Genomic DNA, 13,854 nt, shown 5'->3' on the forward strand with positions numbered 1-13,854 from the left:
AAAAAGTCAATAATCGATACCTAAAACTTGAATTCCACTACTTCTTACTGGCTATTACATCAACTTAGAAGCTTCATCTGTGTTCTACTATGGTGCTTTTAGTGTCTCCACATACCGCAGCACGCGACATAGCTTTGCAGACGATAAGTACAAGCGTTTCAGAGAGAAGAGCGGCATATGTGACGATCTGGCTTTAAGTCGATTCGATAACAAATGACCAAAACGGACGGATTTCTCAGGTTTTTACTACATATGAACACTTTTCACATTTTGCCCTGCAACTCGGCTGCTAGTCTTCCTTTCATGCAGAATCTTAAGGTCCTAGCTCATGTCCAAGGCACCAAAGCCAGCTAAAAAGTCAATAATCGATACCTAAAACTTGAATTGGACTACTTCTTACTGGCTATTACATCAACTTAGAAGCTTCATCTGTGTTCTACTATGGTGCTTTTCCTGTTTCCGCCTACGGCAACACGCGACATAGCTTTGCAGACGATAAGTACAACCGTTTCAGAGAGAAGAGCGGCCAATGTGACGATCTGGCTTTAAGTCGATTCGATAACAAATGACGAAAACGGACGGATTTCTTAGGTTTTTACTACATATGAACACTTTTCACATTCTCCCCTGCAACTCGGCTGCTAGTCCTCCTTTCATGCAGAATCTTAAGGTCCTAGCTCATTTCCAAGGCACCAAAGCCAGCTAAAAAGTCAATAATCGATACCTAAAACTTGAATTGTACTACTTCTTACTGGCTATTACATCAACTTAGAAGCTTGAACTGTGTTCTACTATGGTGAGTGCAGTGTCTCCGGATACCGCAGCACGCGACATAGCTTTGCAGACGATAAGTACAAGTGTTTCGGAGAGAAGAGCGGCCAATGTGACGATCTGGCTTTAAGTCGATTCGATAACAAATGACGAAAGTGGACGGATTTCTAAGGTTTTTACTACATATGAACACTTTTCACATTCTCCCGTGCAACTCGGCTGCTAGTCCTCCTTTCATGCAGAATGTTAAGGTCCTAGCTCATGTCCAAGGCAACAAAGCCAGCTAAAAAGTCAATAATCGATACCTAAAACTTGAATTGGATTACTTCTTACTGGCTATTACATCAACTTAGATGCTTCATCTGTGTTCTACTATGGTAATTTTAGTGTCTCCACATACCGCAGCACGCGACATAGCTTTGCAGACGATAAGTACACCCGTTTCAGAGAGAAGAGCGGCCAATGTGACGATCTGGCTTTAAATCGATTCGATAACAAATGACGAAAACGGACGGATTTCTGAGGTTTTTACTACATATGAACACTTTTCACATTCTCCCGTGCAACTCGGCTGCTAGTCCTCCTTTCATGCACAATCTTAAGGTCCTAGCTCATGTCCAAGGCACCAAAGCCAGCTAAAAAGTCAATAATCGATACCTAAAACTTGAATTGTACTACTTCTTACTGGCTATTACATCAGCTTAGAATGTTCATCTGTGTTCTACTATGGTGCTTTTAGTGTGTATACATACCGCAGTAAGCGATATAGCTTTGCAGACGATAAGTACAACCGTTTCAGAGAGAAGAGCGGCCAATGTGACGATCTGTTTTTAAGTCGATTCGATAACAAATGACGAAAACGGACGGATTTCTCAGGTTTTTACTACATATGAACACTTTTCACATTCTCCCTTGCAACTCGGCTGCTAGTCCTCCTTTCATGCAGAATCTTAAGGTCCTAGCTCATGTCCAAGGCACCAAAGCCAGCTAAAAAGTCAATAATCGATACCTAAAACTTGAATTCTACTACTTCTTACTGGCTATTACATCAACTTAGAAGCTTCATCTGTGTTCTACTATGGTGATTTTAGTGTCTCCGCATACCGCAGCACGCGACATAGTTTTGCAGACGATAAGTACAACCGTTTCAGAGAGAAGAGCGGCCAATGTGACGATCTGGCTTTAAGTCGATTCGATAACAAATGACGAAAACGGACGGATTTCTCAGGTTTTTACTACATATGAACACTTTTCACATTCTCCCGTGCAACGCGGCTGCTAGTCCTCCTTTCATGCAGAAATTTAAGGTCCTAGCTCATGTCCAAGGCAACAAAGCCAGCTAAAAAGTCAATAATCGATACCTAAAACTTGAATTGGACTACTTCTTACTGGCTATTACATCAACTTAGAAGCTTCATCTGTGTTCTACTATGGTGATTTTAGTGTCTCCACATACCGCAGCACGCGACATAGCTTTGCAGACGATAAGTACAACCGTTTCAGAGAGAAGAGCGGCCAATGTGACGATCTGGCTTTAAGTCGATTCGATAACAAATGACGAAAACGGACGGATTTCTCAGGTTTTTACTACATATGAACACTTTTCACATTCTCCCGTGCAACTCGGCTGCTAGTCCTCCTTTCATGCAGAATCTTAAGGTCCTAGCTCATGTCCAAGGCACCAAAGCCAGCTAAAAACTCAATAATCGATACCTAAAACTTGAATTCCACTACTTCTTACTGGCTATTACATCAACTTAGAAGCTTCATCTGTGTTCTACTATGGTGCTTTTAGTGTCTCCACATACCGCAGCACGCGACATAGCTTTGCAGACGATAAGTACACCCGTTTCAGAGAGAAGAGCGGCCAATGTGACGATCTGGCTTTAAATCGATTCGATAACAAATGACGAAAACGGACGGATTTCTGAGGTTTTTACTACATATGAACACTTTTCACATTCTCCCGTGCAACTCGGCTGCTAGTCCTCCTTTCATGCACAATCTTAAGGTCCTAGCTCATGTCCAAGGCACCAAAGCCAGCTAAAAAGTCAATAATCGATACCTAAAACTTGAATTGTACTACTTCTTACTGGCTATTACATCAGCTTAGAATGTTCATCTGTGTTCTACTATGGTGCTTTTAGTGTGTATACATACCGCAGTAAGCGATATAGCTTTGCAGACGATAAGTACAACCGTTTCAGAGAGAAGAGCGGCCAATGTGACGATCTGTTTTTAAGTCGATTCGATAACAAATGACGAAAACGGACGGATTTCTCAGGTTTTTACTACATATGAACACTTTTCACATTCTCCCTTGCAACTCGGCTGCTAGTCCTCCTTTCATGCAGAATCTTAAGGTCCTAGCTCATGTCCAAGGCACCAAAGCCAGCTAAAAAGTCAATAATCGATACCTAAAACTTGAATTCTACTACTTCTTACTGGCTATTACATCAACTTAGAAGCTTCATCTGTGTTCTACTATGGTGATTTTAGTGTCTCCGCATACCGCAGCACGCGACATAGTTTTGCAGACGATAAGTACAACCGTTTCAGAGAGAAGAGCGGCCAATGTGACGATCTGGCTTTAAGTCGATTCGATAACAAATGACGAAAACGGAAGGATTTCTAAGGTTTTTACTACATATGAACACTTTTCACATTCTCCCGTGCAACGCGGCTGCTAGTCCTCCTTTCATGCAGAAATTTAAGGTCCTAGCTCATGTCCAAGGCAACAAAGCCAGCTAAAAAGTCAATAATCGATACCTAAAACTTGAATTGGACTACTTCTTACTGGCTATTACATCAACTTAGAAGCTTCATCTGTGTTCTACTATGGTGATTTTAGTGTCTCCACATACCGCAGCACGCGACATAGCTTTGCAGACGATAAGTACAAGCGTTTCAGAGAGAAGAGCGGCCAATGTGACGATCTGGCTTTAAGTCGATTCGATAACAAATGACGAAAACGGACGGATTTCTCAGGTTTTTACTATATATGAACACTTTTCACATTCTGCCCTGCAACTCGGCTGCTAGTCCTCCTTTCATGCAGAATCTTAAGGTCCTAGCTCATGTCCAAGGCACCAAAGCCAGCTAAAAAGTCAATAATCGATACCTAAAACTTGAATTGGACTACTTCTTACTGGCTATTACATCAACTTAGAAGCTTCATCTGTGTTCTGCTATGGTGATTTTAGTGTCTCCACATACCGCAGCACGCGACATAGCTTTGCAGACGATAAGTACAACCGTTTCAGAGAGAAGAGCGGCCAATGTGGCGATCTGGCTTTAAGTCGATTCGATAACAAATGACGAAAACGGACGGATTTCTCAGGTTTTTACTACATATGAACACTTTTCACATTCTCCCGTGCAACTCGGCTGCTAGTCCTCCTTTCATGCAGAATCTTAAGGTCCTAGCTCATGTCCAAGGCACCAAAGCCAGCTAAAAAGTCAATAATCGATACCTAAAACTTGAATTCCACTACTTCTTACTGGCTATTACATCAACTTAGAAGCTTCATCTGTGTTCTACTATGGTGCTTTTAGTGTCTCCACATACCGCAGCACGCGACATAGCTTTGCAGACGATAAGTACAAGCGTTTCAGAGAGAAGAGCGGCCAATATGACGATCTGGCTTTAAGTCGATTCGATAACAAATGACCAAAACGGACGGATTTCTCAGGTTTTTACTACATATGAACACTTTTCACATTCTCCCCTGCAACTCGGCTGCTAGTCCTCCTTTCATGCAGAATGTTAAGGTCCTAGCTCATGTCCAAGGCACCAAAGCCAGCTAAAAAGTCAATAATCGATACCTAAAACATGAATTGTACTACTTCTTACTAGCTATTACATCAACTTAAAAGCTTCATATGTGTTCTACTATGGTGATTTTAGTGTCTCCACATACCGCAGCACGCGACATAGCTTTGCAGACGATAAGTACAACCGTTTCAGAGAGAAGAACGGCGAATGTGACGATCTGGCTTTAAGTCGATTCGATAACAAATGACGAAAACGGAAGGATTTCTAAGGTTTTTACTACATATGAACACTTTTCACATTCTCCCGTGCAACGCGGCTGCTAGTCCTCCTTTCATGCAGAAATTTAAGGTCCTAGCTCATGTCCAAGGCAACAAAGCCAGCTAAAATGTCAATAATCGATACCTAAAACTTGAATTGGACTACTTCTTACTGGCTATTACATCAACTTAGAAGCTTCATCTGTGTTCTACTATGGTGATTTTAGTGTCTCCACATACCGCAGCACGCGACATAGCTTTGCAGACGACAAGTACAACCGTTTCAGAGAGAAGAGCGGCCAATGTGACCATCTGGCTTTAAGTCGATTCGATAACAAATGACGAAAACGGACGGATTTCTCAGGTTTTTACTACATATGAACACTTTTCACATTCTCCCGTGCAAATCGGCTGCTAGTCCTCCTTTCATGCAGAATCTTAAGGTCCTAGCTCATGTCCAAGGCACCAAAGCCAGCTAAAAAGTCAATAATCGATACCTAAAACTTGAATTCCACTACTTCTTACTGGCTATTACATCAACTTAGAAGCTTCATCTGTGTTCTACTATGGTGCTTTTAGTGTCTCCACATACCGCAGCACGCGACATAGCTTTGCAGACGATAAGTACAAGCGTTTCAGAGAGAAGAGCGGCCAATGTGACGATCTGGCTTTAAGTCGATTCGATAACAAATGACCAAAACGGACGGATTTCTCAGGTATTTACTACATATGAACACTTTTCACATTCTCCCCTGCAACTCGGCTGCTAGTCCTCCTTTCATGCAGAATGTTAAGGTCCTAGCTCATGTCCAAGGCACCAAAGCCAGCTAAAAAGTCAATAATCGATACCTAAAACATGAATTGTACTACTTCTTACTGGCTATTACATCAACTTAAAAGTTTCATCTGTGTTCTAATATGGTGATTTTAGTGTCTCCGCATACCGCAGCACGCGACATAGCTTTGCAGACGATAAGTACAAGCGTTTCAGAGAGAAGAGCGGCCAATGTGACGATCTGGCTTTAAGTCGATTCTTTAACAAATGACGAAAACGGACGGATTTCTCAGGTTTTTACTACATATGAACACTTTTCACATTCTCCCGTGCAACTCGGCTGCTAGTCCTCCTTTCATGCAGAATCTTAAGGTCCTAGCTCATGTCCAAGGCACCAAAGCCAGCTAAAAAGTCAATAATCGATACCTAAAACTTGAATTCCACTACTTCTTACTGGCTATTACATCAACTTAGAAGCTTCATCTGTGTTCTACTATGGTGCTTTTAGTGTCTCCACATACCGCAGCACGCGACATAGCTTTGCAGACGATAAGTACAAGCGTTTCAGAGAGAAGAGCGCCCAATGTGACGATCTGGCTTTAAGTCGATTCGATAACAAATGACCAAAACGGACGGATTTCTAAGGTTTTTACTACATATGAACACTTTTCACATTCTGCACTGCAACTCGGCTGCTAGTCCTCCTTTCATGCAGAATCTTAAGGTCCTGGCTCATGTCCAAGGCACCAAAGCCAGCTAAAAAGTCAATAATCGATACCTAAAACTTGAATTGTACTACTTCTTACTGGCTATTACATCAACTTAGAAGCTTGAACTGTGTTCTACTATGGTGAGTGCAGTGTCTCCGGATTCCGCAGCACGCGACATAGCTTTGCAGACGATAAGTACAAGCGTTTCGGAGAGAAGAGCGGCCAATGTGACGATCTGGCTTTAAGTCGATTCGATAACAAATGACGAAAATGGACGGATTTCTAAGGTTTTTACTACATATGAACACTTTTCACATTCTCCCGTGCAACTCGGCTGCTAGTCCTCCTTTCATGCAGAATGTTAAGGTCCTAGCTCATGTCCAAGGCAACAAAGCCAGCTAAAAAGTCAATAATTGATACCTAAAACTTGAATTGTACTACTTCTTACTGGCTATTACATCAACTTAGAAGCTTCATCTGTGTTCTACTATGGTGATTTTAGTGTCTCCGCATACCGCAGCACGCGACATAGTTTTGCAGACGATAAGTACAACCGTTTCAGAGAGAAGAGCGGCCAATGTGACGATCCTGCTTTAAGTCGATTCGATAACAAATGACGAAAACGGAAGGATTTCTAAGGTTTTTACTACATATGAACACTTTTCACATTCTCCCGTGCAACGCGGCTGCTAGTCCTCCTTTCATGCAGAAATTTAAGGTCCTAGCTCATGTCCAAGGCAACAAAGCCAGCTAAAAAGTCAATAATCGATACCTAAAACTTGAATTGGACTACTTCTTACTGGCTATTACATCAACTTAGAAGCTTCATCTGTGTTCTACTATGGTGATTTTAGTGTCTCCACATACCGCAGCACGCGACATAGCTTTGCAGACGATAAGTACAACCGTTTCAGAGAGAAGAGCGGCCAATGTGACGATCTGGCTTTAAGTCGATTCGATAACAAATGACGAAAACGGACGGATTTCTCAGGTTTTTACTACATATGAACACTTTTCACATTCTCCCGTGCAAATCGGCTGCTAGTCCTCCTTTCATGCAGAATCTTAAGGTCCTAGCTCATGTCCAAGGCACCAAAGCCAGCTAAAAAGTCAATAATCGATACCTAAAACTTGAATTCCACTACTTCTTACTGGCTATTACATCAACTTAGAAGCTTCATCTGTGTTCTACTATGGTGCTTTTAGTGTCTCCACATACCGCAGCACGCGACATAGCTTTGCAGACGATAAGTACAAGCGTTTCAGAGAGAAGAGCGGCCAATGTGACGATCTGGCTTTAAGTCGATTCGATAACAAATGACGAAAACGGACGGATTTCTCAGGTTTTTACTATATATGAACACTTTTCACATTCTGCCCTGCAACTCGGCTGCTAGTCCTCCTTTCATGCAGAATCTTAAGGTCCTAGCTCATGTCCAAGGCACCAAAGCCAGCTAAAAAGTCAATAATCGATACCTAAAACTTGAATTGGACTACTTCTTACTGGCTATTACATCAACTTAGAAGCTTCATCTGTGTTCTACTATGGTGATTTTAGTGTCTCCACATACCGCAGCACGCGACATAGCTTTGCAGACGATAAGTACAACCGTTTCAGAGAGAAGAGCGGCCAATGTGGCGATCTGGCTTTAAGTCGATTCGATAACAAATGACGAAAACGGACGGATTTCTCAGGTTTTTACTACATATGAACACTTTTCACATTCTCCCGTGCAACTCGGCTGCTAGTCCTCCTTTCATGCAGAATCTTAAGGTCCTAGCTCATGTCCAAGGCACCAAAGCCAGCTAAAAAGTCAATAATCGATACCTAAAACTTGAATTCCACTACTTCTTACTGGCTATTACATCAACTTAGAAGCTTCATCTGTGTTCTACAATGGTGCTTTTAGTGTCTCCACATACCGCAGCACGCGACATAGCTTTGCAGACGATAAGTACAAGCGTTTCAGAGAGAAGAGCGGCCAATGTGACGATCTGGCTTTAAGTCGATTCGATAACAAATGACCAAAACGGACGGATTTCTCAGGTTTTTACTACATATGAACACTTTTCACATTCTCCCCTGCAACTCGGCTGCTAGTCCTCCTTTCATGCAGAATGTTAAGGTCCTAGCTCATGTCCAAGGCACCAAAGCCAGCTAAAAAGTCAATAATCGATACCTAAAACATGAATTGTACTACTTCTTACTGGCTATTACATCAACTTAAAAGCTTCATCTGTGTTCTACTATGGTGATTTTAGTGTCTCCACATACCGCAGCACGCGACATAGCTTTGCAGACGATAAGTACAACCGTTTCAGAGAGAAGAGCGGCCAATGTGACCATCTGGCTTTAAGTCGATTCGATAACAAATGACGAAAACGGACGGATTTCTCAGGTTTTTACTACATATGAACACTTTTCACATTCTCCCGTGCAACGCGGCTGCTAGTCCTCCTTTCATGCAGAAATTTAAGGTCCTAGCTCATGTCCAAGGCAACAAAGCCAGCTAAAATGTCAATAATCGATACCTAAAACTTGAATTGGACTACTTCTTACTGGCTATTACATCAACTTAGAAGCTTCATCTGTGTTCTACTATGGTGATTTTAGTGTCTCCACATACCGCAGCACGCGACATAGCTTTGCAGACGATAAGTACAACCGTTTCAGAGAGAAGAGCGGCCAATGTGACCATCTGGCTTTAAGTCGATTCGATAACAAATGACGAAAACGGACGGATTTCTCAGGTTTTTACTACATATGAACACTTTTCACATTCTCCCGTGCAAATCGGCTGCTAGTCCTCCTTTCATGCAGAATCTTAAGGTCCTAGCTCATGTCCAAGGCACCAAAGCCAGCTAAAAAGTCAATAATCGATACCTAAAACTTGAATTCCACTACTTCTTACTGGCTATTACATCAACTTAGAAGCTTCATCTGTGTTCTACTATGGTGCTTTTAGTGTCTCCACATACCGCAGCACGCGACATAGCTTTGCAGACGATAAGTACAAGCGTTTCAGAGAGAAGAGCGGCCAATGTGACGATCTGGCTTTAAGTCGATTCGATAACAAATGACCAAAACGGACGGATTTCTCAGGTATTTACTACATATGAACACTTTTCACATTCTCCCCTGCAACTCGGCTGCTAGTCCTCCTTTCATGCAGAATCATAAGGTCCTAGCTCATGTCCAAGGCACCAAAGCCAGCTAAAAAGTCAATAATCGATACCTAAAACATGAATTGTACTACTTCTTACTGGCTATTACATCAACTTAAAAGTTTCATCTGTGTTCTAATATGGTGATTTTAGTGTCTCCGCATACCGCAGCACGCGACATAGCTTTGCAGACGATAAGTACAAGCGTTTCAGAGAGAAGAGCGTCCAATGTGACGATCTGGCTTTAAGTCGATTCTTTAACAAATGACGAAAACGGACGGATTTCTCAGGTTTTTACTACATATGAACGTTTTTCACATTCTCCCGTGCAACTCGGCTGCTAGTCCTCCTTTCATGCAGAATCTTAAGGTCCTAGCTCATGTCCAAGGCACCAAAGCCAGCTAAAAAGTCAATAATCGATACCTAAAACTTGAATTCCACTACTTCTTACTGGCTATTACATCAACTTAGAAGCTTCATCTGTGTTCTACTATGGTGCTTTTAGTGTCTCCACATACCGCAGCACGCGACATAGCTTTGCAGACGATAAGTACAAGCGTTTCAGAGAGAAGAGCACCCAATGTGACGATCTGGCTTTAAGTCGATTCGATAACAAATGACCAAAACGGACGGATTTCTAAGGTTTTTACTACATATGAACACTTTTCACATTCTGCACTGCAACTCGGCTGCTAGTCCTCCTTTCATGCAGAATCTTAAGGTCCTGGCTCATGTCCAAGGCACCAAAGCCAGCTAAAAAGTCAATAATCGATACCTAAAACTTGAATTGTACTACTTCTTACTGGCTATTACATCAACTTAGAAGCTTGAACTGTGTTCTACTATGGTGAGTGCAGTGTCTCCGGATTCCGCAGCACGCGACATAGCTTTGCAGACGATAAGTACAAGCGTTTCGGAGAGAAGAGCGGCCAATGTGACGATCTGGCTTTAAGTCGATTCGATAACAAATGACGAAAATGGACGGATTTCTAAGGTTTTTACTACATATGAACACTTTTCACATTCTCCCGTGCAACTCGGCTGCTAGTCCTCCTTTCATGCAGAATGTTAAGGTCCTAGCTCATGTCCAAGGCAACAAAGCCAGCTAAAAAGTCAATAATTGATACCTAAAACTTGAATTGTACTACTTCTTACTGGCTATTACATCAACTTAGAAGCTTCATCTGTGTTCTACTATGCTGCTTTTAGTGTCTCCACATACCGCAGCACGCGACATAGCTTTGCAGACGATAAGTACAAGCGTATCAGAGAGAAGAGCGGCCAATGTGACGATCTGGCTTTAAGTCGATTCGATAACAAATGACGAAAACGGACGGATTTATCAGGTTTTTACCACATATGAACACTTTTCACATCCTCCCGTGCAACTCGGCTGCTAGTCCTCCTTTCATGCTGAATCTTAAGGTACTAGCTCATGTCCAAGGCACCAAAGCCAGCTAAAAAGTCAATAATCGATACCTAAAACTTGAATTGGATTACTTCTTACTGGCTATTACATCAACTTAGATGCTTCATCTGTGTTCTACTATGGTAATTTTAGTGTCTCCACATACCGCAGCACGCGACATAGCTTTGCAGACGATAAGTACACCCGTTTCAAAGAGAAGAGCGGCCAATGTGACGATCTGGCTTTAAATCGATTCGATAACAAATGACGAAAACGTACGGATTTCTGAGGTTTTTACTACATATGAACACTTTTCACATTCTCCCGTGCAACTCGGCTGCTAGTCCTCCTTTCATGCACAATCTTAAGGTCCTAGCTCATGTCCAAGGCACCAAAGCCAGCTAAAAAGTCAATAATCGATACCTAAAACTTGAATTGTACTACTTCTTACTCGCTATTACATCAGCTTAGAAGGTTCATCTGTGTTCTACTATGGTGCTTTTAGTGTGTATACATACCGCAGTAAGCGACATAGCTTTGCAGACGATAAGTACAACCGTTTCAGAGAGAAGAGCGGCCAATATGACGATCTGTTTTTAAGTCGATTCGATAACAAATGACGAAAACGGACGGATTTCTCAGGTTTTTACTACATATGAACACTTTTCACATTCTCCCGTGCAACGCGGCTGCTAGTCCTCCTTTCATGCAGAAATTTAAGGTCCTAGCTCATGTCCAAGGCAACAAAGCCAGCTAAAAAGTCAATAATCGATACCTAAAACTTGAATTGGACTACTTCTTACTGGCTATTACATCAACTTAAAAGTTTCATCTGTGTTCTAATATGGTGATTTTAGTGTCTCCGCATACCGCAGCACGCGACATAGCTTTCCAGACGATAAGTACAAGCGTTTCAGAGAGAAGAGCGGCCAATGTGACGATCTGGCTTTAAGTCGATTCTTTAACAAATGACGAAAACGGACGGATTTCTCAGGTTTTTACTACATATGAACACTTTTCACATTCTCCCGTGCAACTCGGCTGCTAGTCCTCCTTTCATGCAGAATCTTAAGGTCCTAGCTCATGTCCAAGGCACCAAAGCCAGCTAAAAAGTCAATAATCGATACCTAAAACTTGAATTCCACTACTTCTTACTGGCTATTACATCAACTTAGAAGCTTCATCTGTGTTCTACTATGGTGCTTTTAGTGTCTCCACATACCGCAGCACGCGACATAGCTTTGCAGACGATAAGTACAAGCGTTTCAGAGAGAAGAGCGCCCAATGTGACGATCTGGCTTTAAGTCGATTCGATAACAAATGACCAAAACGGACGGATTTCTAAGGTTTTTACTACATATGAACCCTTTTCACATTCTGCACTGCAACTCGGCTGCTAGTCCTCCTTTCATGCAGAATCTTAAGGTCCTGGCTCATGTCCAAGGCACCAAAGCCAGCTAAAAAGTCAATAATCGATACCTAAAACTTGAATTGTACTACTTCTTACTGGCTATTACATCAACTTAGAAGCTTGAACTGTGTTCTACTATGGTGAGTGCAGTGTCTCCGGATTCCGCAGCACGCGACATAGCTTTGCAGACGATAAGTACAAGCGTTTCTGAGAGAAGAGCGGCCAATGTGACGATCTGGCTTTAAGTCGATTCGATAACAAATGACGAAAATGGACGGATTTCTAAGGTTTTTACTACATATGAACACTTTTCACATTCTCCCGTGCAACTCGGCTGCTAGTCCTCCTTTCATGCAGAATGTTAAGGTCCTAGCTCATGTCCAAGGCAACAAAGCCAGCTAAAAAGTCAATAATTGATACCTAAAACTTGAATTGTACTACTTCTTACTGGCTATTACATCAACTTAGAAGCTTCATCTGTGTTCTACTATGCTGCTTTTAGTGTCTCCACATACCGCAGCACGCGACATAGCTTTGCAGACGATAAGTACAAGCGTATCAGAGAGAAGAGCGGCCAATGTGACGATCTGGCTTTAAGTCGATTCGATAACAAATGACGAAAACGGACGGATTTATCAGGTTTTTACCACATATGAACACTTTTCACATTCTCCCGTGCAACTCGGCTGCTAGTCCTCCTTTCATGCTGAATCTTAAGGTACTAGCTCATGTCCAAGGCACCAAAGCCAGCTAAAAAGTCAATAATCGATACCTAAAACTTGAATTGGATTACTTCTTACTGGCTATTACATCAACTTAGATGCTTCATCTGTGTTCTACTATGGTAATTTTAGTGTCTCCACATACCGCAGCACGCGACATAGCTTTGCAGACGATAAGTACACCCGTTTCAGAGAGAAGAGCGGCCAATGTGACGATCTGGCTTTAAATCGATTCGATAACAAATGACGAAAACGTACGGATTTCTGAGGTTTTTACTACATATGAACACTTTTCACATTCTCCCGTGCAACTCGGCTGCTAGTCCTCCTTTCATGCACAATCTTAAGGTCCTAGCTCATGTCCAAGGCACCAAAGCCAGCTAAAAAGTCAATAATCGATACCTAAAACTTGAATTGTACTACTTCTTACTGGCTATTACATCAACTTAGAAGCTTCACCTGTGTTCTACTATGGTGATTTTAGTGTCTCCGCATACCGCAGCACGCGACATAATTTTGCAGACGATAAGTACAACCGTTTCAGAGAGAAGAGCGGCCAATGTGACGATCTGGCTTTAAGTCGATTCGATAACAAATGACGAAAACGGAAGGATTTCTAAGGTTTTTACTACATATGAACACTTTTCACATTCTCCCGTGCAACGCGGCTGCTAGTCCTCCTTTCATGCAGAAATTTAAGGTCCTAGCTCATGTCCAAGGCAACAAAGCCAGCTAAAAAGTCAATAATCGATACCTAAAACTTGAATTGGACTACTTCTTACTGGCTATTACATCAACTTAGAAGCTTCATCTGTGTTCTACTATGGTGCTTTTAGTGTCTCCACATACCGCAGCACGCG

The sequence above is a fragment of the Schistocerca gregaria genome, unplaced genomic scaffold (assembly GCF_023897955.1).
Source record: "Schistocerca gregaria isolate iqSchGreg1 unplaced genomic scaffold, iqSchGreg1.2 ptg000526l, whole genome shotgun sequence".
In the NCBI taxonomy this organism is placed as follows: Eukaryota; Metazoa; Arthropoda; class Insecta; order Orthoptera; family Acrididae; genus Schistocerca; species Schistocerca gregaria.